General features: G+C 40.1%; 2 pseudogenes; both read left to right on the top strand.

Moving 5' to 3' along the window:
- Positions 1–7,262: 7,262 nt before the first annotated feature.
- LOC148716538 (uncharacterized) lies at positions 7,263–9,319 on the top strand (annotated as a pseudogene).
- A 1,157-nt stretch (positions 9,320–10,476) lies between these two features.
- LOC148716537 (uncharacterized) overlaps positions 10,477–12,500 on the top strand; it is a 6,193-nt pseudogene continuing 4,169 nt past the window's right edge.

The raw sequence follows: 12,500 nt of genomic DNA, 5'->3' as shown, positions 1-12,500 counted from the left end.
ACATTACTATATATATGGATGTTTCCAGAAACCCTGGACCTTGGGAAACTGATACTTCTTGGACTGACGAGCGATATAACAATTCGAGTGAGACACCTCCATCTTATCAGACAGCCACTACGCGTCTCCTCTACTCTAGGAATTCGATATTCCGTTTACGGCACTATCCTAAGTCTGCATTGGAAAAGCATATCTTCAAAGATTTGAAGAGCTCTGGTTTATTTAAATACCGAGGAAAGCGTGGGAGTGGCCACAAAATAGACCAGTATGCTATTTCTACTTTGGGTACGTTTAGACGGGACTATCAACAAAGCATACCAGTTAGGATTTCTAACGAAAGGAGTAAAGTCAGAAGCTGGAGTTTAGATTGTATTCCGCTGAGGCATGGTCAGAGCGAACCTTGTCCCTGTTGTTAGACAAGCGAAACCTACTACCATCAAATCCAGCTCCAAATTCGCAGTGCCCAAATTTTTATTCACTAACATATGTAGCCTTGCCAAGACTGAAAACCGAATTTGTGCGGTTGTAGCACTGGAGGCAGATTTGAATACCAAAGACAGCGATATTTGTATCGTATCAGAGACTCATCTTAAGCCAGACATGCCGGACACGATTGTCAACATAACCGTCAACAATATATTTAGAAGAGATAGGAATTGGTCGGGCCTGGACAGCAGAAGTAAAGGTGGAATTGCTATGTTTGTGAGGAGTAACTTAGATGTAATCGATGTGTATAGATCAAAGCTATATGAACTGTTATGTTTGACTTTTAGATTACCCTCGAGACATTCACTTTTAGTGTGTGGTATTTACCACCCGCCTCAACCAACCTACAGGTCCTCGGACTTCTTACAATACCTTGTTCATTTAGTGGACAACGCTTTAGATCAACATCCTGGATTGACTCTTGTTATGGGTAGCGATACTAATCAGCTTGACGTTATTGAATTGTACTTGTTGACTGGATGGAATTCCCTGGTGGACTTTCCAACTAGAGGTGCTGTGGTTTTGGATAATGTCTTTACGAATCGACCGGACTTGTTTGGAAAATGTACTCCGTATTACATATCGATAAAAACGGATCCCACGGCAGTCATTCTACCAGCGGGAACAAAACTCAAGCCCGTGCGCCAAACAGTTCGCATTCGGGACCGTAGGAAGCACAAAAAGGAAGCGTTATATCTGGAACTAGCGAGCAAGACTTGGGAAAGTGTCCTTAGAACAGAGGACGGTTAATATTTTAGACTCTTATTCTCAATTACATGTACAGGTGCATGCCTTATCGGAGAGTACGCATGTCATCGGGTGATCCGGTGTGGATGACCCCCTTAGTTAAGTCCTTGATGAGGGCTAAATCGAGAATTGATTCAAACAATGTAATTCGGCTACGTGAGATAAACAGAAGAATAGGTAACCTGATCAGCAAGAACAGACGAATCAGTGACCTGAACAGCAAGAACAGAAGAGATCTTCTGCAAGCAATCATGAGTACTAGGGAGTGGTGGAAACATGTAGATGACCTGTCGCAGCGTCGCTGTCATTCAGCTAAGATTACATTGGACATACAATCGCTGGTTGAACTGAATTATTATTTTGCTGATTTATGTTGGGACAATGAGTATAAGCAACCTAAACCTGCCCAAGTGGAGAATGGAGTCCAAGTTCCTGAGATCCCAGAAAGACAGGTGTGGAACTGTTTGCGGCTCTTAAAAAAACAGCCACTGGACCAGACGACATACCTTTTTGGTGTGGAAAGACCAAGCAGACATACCTTTTTGGTGTGGAAAGACCAAGCAGAAATAATTATATAATTTGTAAGATCTGGAACTTGTCTCTAAAACTTTGTACCTGGCCCTCATCGTGGAAACGAGCTCACGTAACATCTCTCCCTTAGGTTGATGCTCCCAAGGAAAAGACAGACTACAGAGGGATCAATATCTCACCAGTCATTGCGCGAGCTTTTGAGAAGTATGTGTATAACATCCACGCGCGGGACACTGTTGAGAAACACTTGAGCTCGACTCAGTTCGCTTACAGAACAGGGGGTAGCTGTATAGATGCACTTATAAGTATGCAGCACATCGCGTAGAGCTATCTCGACGATCCTAAGTGCAAAGCTGTGCGGTCATTTGCTATGGATTTCAGTAAAGAGTTTGACAGTGTTAATCACGAACTTTTGTCTATTAAACTTAAGCAGGTAGCATTAAATCCATTTATAATAAATTGGTACTTAAGCTTTCTTGAGAAACGTTAACAGTGCGTGATTTACAATAGTTTTCGAGGACAGTGGAAATGTGTTAATAGGGGAACTACTCAGGGTAGTGTGAGTGGGCCATACCTGTGTAGCATTTTTATTAACGATCAAGAAATTAACTCAGATAATAATCCTGCTTTGTTTAAATACGCTGACGACTCAACCCTCATTGTTCCTGTTTGGAGTAATGGCCACTGTCGTACAGATTTAGTTGATCAGTTTTTAACTTGGTTTGAGGACAATAGCATGTGTAACCCGTCGAAATGTAAGGAGCATATTTTTCGTAAGGTTTTAGTCAGAACATAGCGCCAGTTAACAACATTCCGCAATACACGGAGCTGTCTATTTTAGGTGTCACATTTCAGGAAAATTGTAAGTACAGCCAACATGTACGAGTTAGCTGATGAAGGCGAATAAGTGTCTATTTATTCTAAGATCTTTATGGAGGGAAGGTTTCGACCAAAGCGAAGTTGACCGCCTATTTAGCACCTTAGTCCTACCGAATTTGATCTATGGTGTGTCCGTTTATGGTGCGGTAGATTCAGACCTCACGGTCATACAAAATTTCCTAGATAGGTGCTTTAAAAGAGAATATATATGAAAGAGAATAGACATTAGAGACCTATTACAAAAGGCAGATAGGAAACTCTTCAAGGTACGCTCCGCTGACCCCGATTGCCCGCTGAGCAAAATTATTCCGAAGAAAAAAGAGACAAAATACAACCTCAGAAACAGAACTGTCCATTATCCTGGACTAAATGCGGAACGGTTTAAGAATGTGTTTGTAAATAGGCTAGTTTTTAAATATAATATTTAGATTATCATTTGTCTAGTTATTTTCAATGATTCTTAGATTATCTTTTGCATATTTTTTGCGTGACTCTTTTTAATATTGTAACTTGAGATATATACTTTTATCTTGAGAGAATAAAGATTATTATCATTTGATATGATGAATATATGAAGTTCATATATTTTGAACTGCGGTTATAGATACGTATGATGCACGATCCTCGCAGTAGATAGCGCTATTTATGCAATAGCGAAAATCAGACCTGAAAAAAATCAGGCCTGTACGGGATTCGAACCACTGACCTCTACGATACTAGTGCAGCGCTCTACCAATTGAGCTAATAAGCCAACTGGGTGCAGGCCGTTGAGTTGATTCGTAATAAACCCGTGCTGATAAATCAGATATGATGAATATATCAAGTTCATATATTTTGAACTGCGGTTATAGATACGTATGATGCACGATCCTCGCAGTAGAGATCGCTATTTATGCAATAGCGAAAATCAGACCTGAAAAAAAAATCAGGCCTGTACAGGAATCGAACCACTGACCTCTGCGATACTAGTGCAGCGCTCTACCAATTGAGCTAACAAGCCAACTGGGAGCAGGCCGTTAAGTTGATTCGTAATAAACCCGTGATGATAAATCAGATATATTCGAACCTTGGCCCAAAAATTTTGGTTGAATGGATCGCGCCCGCTGTCTCAGTACTGTGACCCTTTCAATAAGCGGATTGTAGAGTTGGATAAAGGGCGAATCGAGTCATATGACTGTGAATTTGGTTAAAAACAGCGCGCTCTGTCAGTTTTGATATGAAATGCAAGTTACTGACAGGGCGGAGGTTATTCAACTGTGTCGGATCTAAGTCAGGCTTCTTAGGGATCGGAGTAACCAATACAACATTCCCCTCGTCGCGTGCCAGTTGCACTACAAAAAGAAGTTAAGAACAAGATTCCAGAGTTGGGAGAGAAAGGCATTACTAAGAAAGCGGTGTAACCCTCGGAGTGGATCAGCGGTTTGGCAATAGTTGCCAAAGCTCAGAGGATTCGAATCTGTCTGGATCCAAAAGACCTGAACCGTGCCATACAACGCCCCAAATTTCAAATGCCGACGTCGGAAGAACTGTTACCAGAGCTCAACAAAGCCAGAATCTCTAGTTCTTTCGATGCAAAAGATGGATTCTATCCAGTTGGCCTTGACCCGGCAAGAGAGTAGTAAACTCACCACTTTCTGAACACCCCTAGGAAAATACCGTTACTTAGGAATGCCTCTTGTTATAAGTTTAGCCCCAGAAGTTTTTGGAAGCGACGAAGGGAATGTCTCGCCGACCTGCCTGGTGTGAAAGTCATCAAAGATGATATTCTTGTTGATGGTTATGGTGAAAACGACTCGGAAGCCCTTCTTAATCATGATCAGAATGTGGTCCGCCTACTTGAACGAGCCAAACAAGTCCATCTGAAACTCAACAAGAACAAAGTTAAGCTTTAACAGGGAGCTTCCTTCTGGTGGCTTACCTTTGGAAAGTTTGGGTGTCGGTATAGCAGTTTTTCATAGTTTCCAGCTTTGGCAGTTTCTCCGAGGACTAAGCCGTTTTTCCTACGTAAGGTTTTTTGGTTTATATTGTCTTCTTTATTCGATCGAAAAAAAGTGGATGGGCATGGCGCAAACACGTGCATGTCACGGCTCTGTTGAAAACGGTCCTATTTCTACTCTTACAATTGTTTTCCTGTCTTCTAATTGGTCCTGGCCTTCTTGGAAAAGAATAAAATGATCTTAATTTATTATCGGATTTAGAAACTGAGCAAACGAGACCGTTGTGTATGTTTCTGATGTCATCCATTGCTGCAAATTGCCGCCATCTTGTAAATAGGTGTCATACGAGGTACACCAAGTCTAGATTTCACTACTACAGCAACAGCGTCACAAGCTTCGACTTAAAATTTTTTTGTCTAAGTGGAAAAATTAGCCCTAATCCAGGACCGGAAAGTTGCACCGTTTATAGAAAAATGGTGGCTAAAAATCACAGGGCAGTGTGTTGCAGCTCCTGCTCTCAACAAATTCATATCAAGTGCGGTGGAATCTCACCTAAAGAGCACAAGCGATTAAAGACTTCTGAAACCGCTAGTTGGATATGTCCTCCCTACTTGGATGAGAAAAAAAACTACCTTTCGCTGACGTTAGTGAAATTGATACCAGCTACAGTTCTTGCAGTGACACCGACAAGCCTCTGAGTGAGAATGAAGACCACAACAACACTTGGACGAGTTTTGACACTTTAGTTAAAACGCATCGGAGAAACGTCAAGATTCGTCATATCAATGCCAACAGCATAGCCGGCTTTAAATTCCACGAGATCAAAATCTGGCTTATACGCGGAAGGTTCAATATTTTGGCCATCTCTGAGACTAAGCTGGATAAAACATATCCTGACACCCAGGGCTTTCGTATGTGCCGGTCGGATAGAAATATTTATGGAGGTGGGCTTATGATATTCGTACGAAGTGATCTGTGTTTCACTGTGACAAAAGAGTTTGGAGATCAAAATGGTATTGACAGCTCAAACTTCAGGACTGAATACATCATACTGACAGTGAAGGTAGCAAAATCCTGGCTCACTGTTATGGCGATTTACAGGCCTCCATCTATTCTAACATCTCAATGGAAATTCGAACTGAGCAGGTTATTTGAAGTTGTTACAACTTTTTCAAACGATGTCATCTGCGTTGGAGACTTCAATAGTAATCTGTTGGATCCTAAGGACGGTGGTCACTTAAAAGATTTACTGGAAGTACACGGTCTCAAAAATTTGATTAAACGACCCACTCGTGCAAGACATCGCCAACTTTCCTCAACTTGATTTTAACAAATAACACAAGAAGAATATTTTCATTGGGCGTAGCGGATGCTGACATCAGCGATCATTCTCTAATATTTACTATTCTGAGAACCACTGCTCCGCGATTGCGATCTCGCAAAATACAATTACGAAATTTAAAGAATTTTGACCAGGATTTATTTTTGCGTGATTTACATAATGTCCCTTTCCACGTTATAGAGGTGTTTGACGATATTGACGAAACATATGTGTTTGAGTCACTGTACCTTGACATTCTAAACAAGCGCGCACCACAAAAGCAAGCACACATAAGGGGCAATCAAATTCATGAATGACCAATGGCGTAAAGCCTAGGTCACCGCAACAAACTTTGGATGAAGTTCACGAATCAGAGGACTGACGCTAATTACGCCGAATATAAGAAACAAAGAAACAAATGCACGTCAATTAGGCACAAAGCGAAAGATCATTTTAAAAACAAGTCAGAGACCAACAATCCACGTGCATTTTGGGAGTCTTATAGTCCTTTTATGCATTGGAGGTCAAGTAAACAAGCCAAAGACATTACGCTAATTGAAAACGATGTGGTTATAACGGATAAATAAGAATTAGCTGAATTGTTCAACAACCACTTTGTTCACATCGTTGATGATGTACAGGACATTAAAGAACATAACTTTGGACACGAATTCAGTGCAAACCTCAGCATTCGAGCAATTGCGGAGGAAAACGGAAGAAAGAACGCCATACATAACTTTAATTCTAAATACACCAATAAGAACCAGGTTGAACAACTACTACTAAACATCAACGCAAGCAAGGCCAGCGGCCACGACACCATAACTCCGCGGCTTCTTAAGGAATCTGCTTCTGTGATATCTGGTCCACTAGAAGAGTTAATGAATGAATCGATCAAACAATGTAAATATCCTTCTCGATAGAAAAGGGGGCAGGTAACACCTCTTTTCAAGAAAAATGATGAGTTGAGTAAAGAGAATTAACGACCCGTTTCTGTTTTACCGGCCCTAAATAATGTTTTTGAGAAACTCCTTGCTTCTCAACTAGACCAGTTCTACTCTGAACTATTGTCTGACTACATCTCAGCGTATAGGGGACACTATAGTTGTGAAACCTCGCTAACGAGGTTAACAGAAGATTGGAAGCGTAGTCTGGATAATAAACAAATTGTTGCAGTGATATCAATGGATTTATCTAAGGCTATTGACACCATACTGCATGGAATTTTACTAGCTAAGCTGAAGGCTTCTGGTGTCAACAGTAGAAGTTGTATGCTTCTTAAAGATTACTTACACAGTAGGATGCAGCGGGTAAAAGAAGGTGATACAAGCTCTGATTGGTAAGAGGTCAGGCGAGGAGTACTTCAAGGCAGCATTCTTGGACCAATGTTTTTTAATATTTTCACAAATGATTTATTCCTACAAATTAAAACTGTACAACTAAATATGTATGCAGATGATGGTCAACTCTACACTGCCGATACGGAACCGGTATCTCAGTTTAGAAAGGCGTATCTCGCGTGAGGTAAGCTCAGCAAATCCCTGGTATGAGATCAATAGAATGATAGCAAATCCCAGCAAACACCAAGGGATGATACTAGGAAAAATTGATCATCAGTTTAATTTCTCAGTAAATGACTCCGTGGAACTTTTTGGCGTTGATATTGATAAAGATCTTACGTTTAAAGTGCACCTGACCCCTAAATTTTCTTTTCGCTTACAAAAATCTTCATGCTTTGGTGAGTATTTCTTCCAAAAAATTGTTGGATTTGGTTAAATCCTCCAATTTTTATGGCCCGTTGAAGTCGAGATCCGAATGGACCACGACCGCGTGAATGGGGATCTGGGCAGAGTAGACTTGTGACGTCACTTCAAGAAGACGCTGAGGGAATTCTCAGCCAGTCGTCGATCTGCGAAAGCCTTTCTAGCACGAGATTCGTTCTATTTGGTCTTTGTAGCCTGTGAAATTCAAGTGAAAATTACAATGTCTTCCGAATCATCGGACATCATGGAGACGAGCTTCGAATCAGACGACTCGCTGGATACGAACTTTAAGACGAAGGGCAGTCATCCCGGGTTTCACCATTATCATCAGAAACTTCGAGTGTTTCAAGCGATGACGATGCTGCCTATACTGACGAGCGACTGGCTGCTGCAGAATGGATAGAAAAATACCAAGAGGAAATAAAGGCTAACGAAGAGCTCGAACGAAGCCTTAAGGACCGGTTACGGGGCAATGTAGAACTAGAGATTCACGGGTTTCTCCCTTATATACATATTCACGTGAGCTTTAGTTATGCATTACATGTGTTGGCACGATTGCTTCTGGCGTATTTCTTGGATGATTTTTCTGCTACCATAAATTTGCTGAACTTTAGGTGCAAGTGTGAAAATTGCAACGCCGCTTTGTTACAAAACATCACTGAATGTTATTGTCGTTCTGAACTGGAAGGCTGCGAAGAATCGATCAAGAGTGACTTTGTCATACAAGATCTTGCCCTTCATGTTAACCTGACCTGTATCACTGAACCCCCAGGATTTCATCCCGTTTGTCTTCAGAAGTGGAGTCTGAGATTAGCTGCGGACAAGTTCAAAACCAAAGGGAAGGAAAGGTATCGGCAGACGGGAAACGATGAAAGGTTGCTGCTGGTTGGTGTGATTCCATTTCCAGTTTACCAAAACATATCGCACCTAGATTTTCAAGTTATGAAGTTCGAAATAGTCTCGTTTGAAAACTGACGCATAAAAAATATCCCAATGTTTGAAAAGTGGCTTTTGTCGTCTGTCGATTGACTTTGTTGAGAATCTACGGGAAACCACCACCATTCTTTTGGCTCGATTACTCAAGGGTTGTTCGTTTTCTGCTACATGTAATTCAGTATGAACTGTCGGGAAAGCGGTAATTCCGAAGCTGTCTCGCTCTCAATACGGATTTGATAGAGTTTTTTGGTCCTTCAACAACGTGTAGTTTCGAACAAAATTATCTGGCTTGAAATGCTTCGAGCATATCACAGAACTCTTCGATGGCTCCCATTTAGCACGTTTCAGTCTCATAAAATCTATCCATCTCTTCCTTCGTTTCTTCGCCTCTGGATGCTCATCGCCGTAAAACGGTATCGTATGGAGCGCTATTCCATTCTCCAAGCTTGTGACGTTACTACAACCCCCAACAACACATCTGTGCGGCATATTTGCGACCAATACCGATGTAACCTTCCAAACATAACCAGTGAACTGTGCAAAATGGCGCGGAATACAGATTGTTGGGTTCTCGAGGTGACGTCACATTAGTTGCCAGACTCTTGATCCTTGAAACGCGGTCGTGAGCCAAAATGGTGGTGATTTTAATGCGATTTTCCGTAATTGAACGGGCCACAAAAATTCAAGGATTTGACCAAATCCAAAAATATTTTCGAAGAGATACTCACCAAAGCATAAAGATTTTTTGAAACGAAAAAAAATTCAGGGGTCAGGTACAACATGTGTCCTCTATATGTGAAAAGGTAAACAATCAGTTTAGCGTTATGACAAAGTTCGGCAAACTGATGTCTACTGAAACCATGCTACGTCGTTATAAGGCATTTATACTTCCTCACTTTTATTATTGTTCTATGGTGTGGCATTTCTCTAGTCAACAAGATTCTGATAAACTGGATCGTATTCTTCGATTTATTTTCAACGATTTTAACCCTCAATACAATAATTTCCTTAAAAGGGCAGGAACTGTAAACTTTAAGGACAAGCGTTTACAAAACATGATTCTTACTATTTTTAAATGTCTACATTTTTCTGATTGTCCAAGATATTTAAAAGAAGTTTCGCTTGTGCTCTAGCACCTATTTCTTAAGAGGACATAAGGTACTCTGTTTGCCTAAACCATTGACCACTTCTTATGGATGAACGTTTTCCTGACAGCCAGTTTAAAATCAACGGTTATCGCTTGTGTCGTAATGATAGAAAGGCCGGCGGAGGAGGGCTAATGATAAACGTGAGAAGTGATGTCTACTTTGTGAGAGTTAAACAACGTAGGAGTCTATCTTCGGAACATTGGTCTGGTTTTGGAACTGAATCAATTGTACTTAAAGTTAAACTGGGCAAAACTTGGCTTGTTGCTGTTGGTGTTTATAGACCACCTTCTATTCCAAAGTCACAATGTATCGAGGAGCTTTCACTTCTCTTCGAAGCCATTTCTGCACTAAGCGATACCGTTTTTTAAGTCGGCGACTTCAACGCAGATCTCTTAGATCCCGACAAACCTCCCAGAAAGGGGCGATGTCTTTTTGACTTGCTGGGTATTTATGATCTTGAATGTTTAATCGCAAAAGCTACTCGAAAAACAGAAACAACCGAAACGCTACTTGATTTGATCTTGACAAACAAAAAGAAAAAGGCTTTAATATCAGACGTAGTACATACGCAGATTAGTGATCATTCTTTAGTCTATATTATATTACGGGCTTCGGCCCCAAGATCACGCTCTTGAAAAAATATGGTCTCGGAGCTTTAAAAATTTCAGTCCAGATAAATTTATGCAGGATTTACCAATGATACCATTTTCTAATAGATGTTTTCGATGATGCGGATGATAAACGCAAGTTTCGACTTACAGCACACTAATCAAATACAAATCAAAAGCCTGCTATTGGAAATCAATGGTCGCAAACCGTGTGGCCATGACATGATGACACCTAGACTTGTGAAGGATTCGGCGGCTGTGTTATCTAAACCTATTGCAAGCATTTTGCACTCGTTGATTGACCACGGTGTGTATCCAAGCGAGTGGAAAAAAGGTCAGGTAACACCCTTTTTTAAAAAAGCTCATGAATTCAGCGAGACCAACTATAGGCCCATTACAGTCCTTACAGTTCTCAACAATGTGTACGAAAGCCTGTTGATTATACAAATGAAAGACTTTTATCGCGTCATGTTATCTGATTTCATCAGTTCTTGTAAAAAGTTCTATAGTTGTGAGACAGCCCTGTTACGTCTGACAGAGGATTGGAGGAGCACGCGCGATAGGGGGGAATTGGTTGGTGGATCTTTCTAAAGCGTTTGATCTTAGACAGCACGACCTATTGTCGGCAAACCTTAAGGCTTACGGTGTTGGTGAGAAAAGCTGCGCGCTTCTAAAGGATTATCTAACTGGAGGACAGCAGAGAGTAGGAATTGGAGATACGGACTCCAAGTGGCAGAGAATAGGCCGAGGTGTTCCTCAGGGGAACGTCCTAGGACCAATGCTCTTTAATGTCTTCATTAACGATCTGTTTTATCATGTTACGCAAGCCATGCTGAATGTATATGCTGATGACCACCAAGTGTACTAATCAAACACTGATCCAGTTATATTGGAAAAATGTATTTGTAGTGAAGTAGCTAAGGCAAATAAATGGTACAAAAATAACGCTATGAAAGTTAACATAACTAAACACCAAGCGCTCATTTTGGGAAAAACTGATCACAATTTCTCTTTCCCAACTAAAAATTCTCTAGACATTTTTGCTATGAATATTAATAACAGGCTCTCTTTCGACAAACATGTATCCACTATATGTAAAAAGATTAATAATCAAATTAAAGTTATGCAAAGATTCCGAAAACTCATCGCCAGAGACACTATTAAAGCTGTATAAGGCCTTCATCCTTCCACATCTTTATTACTGCTCCTCTGTGTGGTACTTTTGCGGCACCCGCAATTCTAGTAAAGTGGAGGCCTTAAACAAGCGGATTTTAAGGTTTCTTTTACAAGATTATAAATCCTCGTATAATATGTTATTGGATAAGATCAACTTAAAATCTCTTCAAGTCAGACGCCTACAGAACTTTCTGATCATATTCTACAAGAGTTTATTTTTTACTAACTATTCAGGATATTTAAATGATATGTTTACGTTTAGATCTACTTCCTATATCTTACGTGGTAATTACATCTTGTCCCTTCCAAAACCTAAAACTACAAAATATGGCCTTCACTCTTTCTCTTACTTAACTCTCTCCCGGACACCTTTAGAACTTCCAATTTTCCAGACTTTTGGCGCCAAATACCTCAGTATGATTCCTTTGTGAAACTATACTGAATTTAGTAGTATAATAATATTTTAATAATGTTAATATGTAAATATTTGTCATCATTAATGTATTATTATTCATTTATTCTAGTTTAGCTTATTCCTTTTACTTCATTTTAATCACTCGAAGATATTAGCTTACAGCTGCTCTTAAATTCGAGGTAAATAAAGTTTAAGTATGTATGTATGTATGGTATCAATTTCTTTAGTTACTTGGAAGCAATATCTTGGAATTCTCTTCCTGACCATCACCGCACTATTTCTGATTTTACTTCTTTTCGACGACTTTTATCTAGTGAGAACAATAATTTACAAGGACAGGAACTGCAAACCTTTCTACATCAAGATAATTTGCTAGTTAGTTGTCTGGGTAGTTAGTTATTCTATTTGTTATAGAATAACTTTTTATTATAATTATTTATTAATTTAGTTGGCTCGAAGATATTAGCACCCGAGTGCTACATTGTAAATTCGAGGGTGAATGAAGTGTATTGATTGATTGATTGATTGATTGAGAAGTTAAATTCATGTGCCA

The sequence above is a fragment of the Stylophora pistillata genome, chromosome 14 (genome assembly GCF_964205215.1).
Source record: "Stylophora pistillata chromosome 14, jaStyPist1.2, whole genome shotgun sequence".
NCBI lineage: Eukaryota > Metazoa > Cnidaria > Anthozoa > Scleractinia > Pocilloporidae > Stylophora > Stylophora pistillata.
This window is presented reverse-complemented; position numbering and strand designations above follow the sequence as displayed.